Raw genomic sequence first — 4,643 nt, forward strand, 5'->3', positions numbered from 1 at the left:
TAATGCTTCTATCAAATTCAAGAAATTCCAGTATTTCTCCAAAACCACCTAATCAGTTTCAATCACTCTTTCTTTATTCCTAAGCACTTTTCAAACACACTGAGGGCATCTAAATTATCTGAATGCAGATTAACTTTTTTGAAAATCAGTGGTTTCTACTTGTCCTATCTGCAGGATGCTTCTCTGTAGATGAGCACTGTAATAAGACAATGGTACATCACCATTAAAATGTGTAAAAAAAACTCAATATGTACTTTTTCTTTGGTTGTTGCTTAAATAATTTTTGGCTCGTGTTTAGAAATTTGTATTGTTGAAACATAATACATTCACCCCTAATTGTCTCAGCAATGAAAGACATGAATTCAGTAAATTAGCAATTTCTGCATCCAAACATAACCCAACATTTTTTTTGCTGTTGTATTTAGAGGTTTTTGGGTTTTTTTTCTGCTAGCAGCCTGTTATAAAAACACCACAACCTGCTTCTGATCCTTGGTTTTCTGTGGAAAAAAAACATGATTTGCAAAGATCCATTAGCTAGAGACTTGGCATATCAGTTTTTTTCTTAACAAAATTAAGGAAACAAGACAAGTTGAACATAAGCAAATTCTTATCCACCATCTAATACAATCAGGAAAGCATCTGACTGAGAACAGCTTCGTTTGGCCAAATCCAGCAAGAGTGTATCTGAATACGAACACAGACAAAGCAGTACCGTCACTGGGAATGGCCTTTCTCAGAGCCTGAATATTAACTTCATTGAAGCTGTATGGGATTTATTTATTTATTTATTTATTTTTTACGGATAACTAAACAAAAAGCTGCCAACATAAGAAAAAGTATTGGATGTCTTTTGGGATGCCTGGAAATCATATACCGAGGCTACTTAAATAAATTAAATGAAAGCCTGCCAACAAACGTTTCTAGTGTGCTTTAGAAATAAAAAAATAACAGGTTGCATTTTAATTTAACCTTATAGTTAATAGTTGCTTTTGTATGAAGCTCAAAACTTTATGTAAAAAACATTAAAAAAAACACGGGGAAAGTACCTTAAAACGCCCATATGCTTGGATCAACAAAGATATTTTAAAAGGTTGAAAAAATTATGTTTAGAAAATGTGTCAGTATCCTCTTTATGAAACAACAATAAAAAAATGTTTTGCCTTTCCCTCTGAGATATGACTAATTATTGTTTATGTTTTGGTCTCTAAACTTGAACATCTTTTTCTATTTGATCATTTATTCCTCTTGTTCTACCTTGTTCAGTTCTTGTCAGAACTTTGACTCTACTCATCACAGACATTGAACATCTTGCCCTTTTGGAAAGTGGAAAAAAATTATGCAAAACTATATTATCGCTGGCTTTTTCTCTTACCCACACGGTCAAAATTACACAACGCACACAGCCTCAAATTTGAACACACAATCCCACAGATAGAAGATCCCTATATGCCTGTGGCAAGACGGCAAGTCTGGGAGGATAGTTGACTTCTCTTCCGTTCATAAATGGTATGGGTCATTTAAACTGTTTGGGTTCTTGTTGTGGACTTATCTTTTAGGCATAGTCTGCAAATGTATAGCAGGTTATCCAAAAGAAACCAACATCAGTGAGGTGTTTCACACCGGGTGGCAGTAACTTTTGCCTGTTGCTGTTCTTCATGAAAGTTTCCTACACTCAGGGTGCATGGGATGCAATAGTGACTGCATGAAAATGTCACAATTCACACGGAAAACATAAAGACAGAACTCTAGGTAAAACTTTTTAAACAGTTTATCAATAAAACTTCACTTGGGGATTAGTTGTATTTTAATCTTTCTTCTCTTGCATTGCTAGCCCACGTATTCACGTCCGTGTTCATGTGCTCAAACTTTAACATTCTCAAATTTCACTCGTCACACAGCTGTAAGAGGGAAATGTTTTTTTTTTTAAATCTGTTTTTGAGTTTGTAAGTACAGAATTAGAGTAAATTCGGAACAAATTACATTAAGTGCACCCATTTTGTGTGTTTAAATTTTACAGAAATCAAATCTTATATAATCGTTCCAGCCTAAAAAGAAAGCACCAAATTATCATAAAATGCATACCCGTGATGAGTGTGTTTAACTATTCAGTGGAACTGTCTGATTCAAAATTGAGCTTTTGGAAATGTAATTATCTTGAATTCTACAAAAACACTCATATTTATTTCAGTGTCAGTAAAAAAAGCAAACAAAAAAACAACAAAAAACGAACAGCATATTAATGCATTAATACACATCTGTACAGAGTAATTGTCTTTATAAGTCTAGTTGTTTTGCAGGAGGGTTTGGTTCATCTGAAAACAACCTGTTTCTGCAGTCACCACAAGAGGTCAGCAAAGCCGTATGTTTATACAAATTGTGTTTTTATGTCATGAGGCCACAGGGGATTATCTCGTATGCTCTGGAGCATATTTGTTTATAATTTTCCAGCTGTCACAAACCATCCTCACCATATTTATCAGTTTCTACAAACCTGAACCATGCCTTCAGGGTCTCATAGCGTAAAAAAAAAACATGAGTTTTTTTTTGTTTGTTTTTTCCTGCAGATGCCCTTTAACAAAATTGCCCAGGAGTGTTTCGTGTGAGCTGATATTTCAAATTTGTGAGTTTCATGTAAAGGCCACTTGGTCTGCAGCAGTCTGTTTGGTACTCAGGGAATGTGACTGTGAAGATTATCTAAAAAAAACAGTGTAATTAGGACACAGACAGAACAATGGCTTGCAAAATTATTTGAAGTCCTTGAACTACAACACAGTTTGCCACATTCCAGCCTCAGACTTCAAACTTTGTACAGGAATTCTATGTTTTAGACCAACCGGACGTATTGCTCGACTGTGAAGCATAGAAGGGGAATTATAAGGTTTTCACAAGTAGCAAATTTAAATGTGTGTTGTGCATTTTTTATCCAGCCTCTTTTTATCTTGGTAAACTTAAATTCAGTACATACAACTGGCTTCAGAAGTTACCTAATTAGTAAACAGTCCTCTTCAGTTGGTTGGTTTAGAAAAAGCATAATTTTGATTATCATGGCCCAATAAAAAAAAAAAAAAAGATAATTTTTGTCTCTTTGGTGAAAAATCCATGGTCACAGACTCCTTCCAATGATTCAAAAAAAAGACTGAGCCATATTGCAAAAAAAATAAAAATAAAATCAGGCACTCATAGATTCTTGAGAATAGGGACAAAAAAGGTCCTATGGATAAAGCACAACATAAAATGTACACAAAATATAATTTTTTCAAATATCTGACTCAACTAACCTGGGTCATGTGAGCACAACAATGTATATTTTCCTGGTATTTGCTGAATATTTTTTTTATTTTAAACATTGTAGTTGGTGGATGATGCCTGTAAATGCCCTTGTCCAGGAGCAGAACTCAATACATTATAATAGATTAAGGAAATACTAAAATTATATATTCTGACAATGAAGCATAAGTAGTCATATAAATAATTATAAAAGTATCAATAAATTGAATTAAAAATCATTTTTATATATTTTCCAACTCCATTGAAATGTGTCCCTAGTTTTTGTCAACACTGTCAGACATGAAAAGAATGTAAAAAAATCAGGCATTATTGGGGGGCACTATAACTTCTGAGGACCCCATGATCTCTTCCTTTCTCTTCCTTTGCTACGAGGGCTAGTTAGCTCCGGTTAGCTTATGTTATTTAGTTTTTTCTTTTGTTTTATTCCTAAGTTGTTTGTCACAACCATGATGTGTCAACACCATAACTGACAATTTACAAAACTTTGATGAAATTTTGTGAAATAAAAGCTTAATTTTAGTTTACTTTAAAGATTTCATGGACCTGATTAACTACAACATGGCCTCCTTCAGAATAACATCACATAAATTGAGGTAGTTTGGCTTTTCATCAACTCCGTCAGATGTCAACTCCATCAGTTTTTGTGACTCTTTCAGTGAAATTGTTGTCAAATCTCACTTAAATGTGCAATTAATTCATTTTAATGTATCTTACATAAAATGCATTACTTCATAGTATGAAGTTTTTCATTTTACTCACAAGTTTGTGACCTTCAGTTCTGTGTCAACTCCGTCATGCAGTGTCAACTCCGTCAGATGGTCTTTTTGTTGTTTTTTGTTTAAAATCATATTTCTTTTGTTTCTTGAGAAGCATTTGTCTGTAAAATGAGTAAAAATATCACTAATAGGGTATTTTAAAAATAATGTTATATTTATTTTTGTCCGATGGTGATGACAAAGTTCTGGGTCAGGTCGATTAAAAATTTAAAAAAAAAAAATGTTGCAACTGGGAGCCTGCACCTTAGCATCTTTACATTTCCAAAACATTATTTGTCATATTTGTATACATAAGGTTGAAAAATAATAAAAAAAAATATGGGAAAATTAAAACCCATTTTGTCCCTATTCTCAAGAATCACTGAACTATTAATGTTCTTGAACGTAGCTCAACTAATATTAGATCACATGGAGTTTTAAAGGAAATGACTAAACAACAGATAATTTAAGAAAAACAAAACAAAAAAATAGAAAGATGCATCATTATTACATAACTTTTGGAAATAATATAACATTATAGAATATTAAAGTAATAATAATTATATATATATTATATATATATTATATATATTATATATA

The sequence above is a fragment of the Poecilia reticulata genome, linkage group LG15, assembly GCF_000633615.1.
Source record: "Poecilia reticulata strain Guanapo linkage group LG15, Guppy_female_1.0+MT, whole genome shotgun sequence".
Classification (NCBI taxonomy): Eukaryota; Metazoa; Chordata; class Actinopteri; order Cyprinodontiformes; family Poeciliidae; genus Poecilia; species Poecilia reticulata.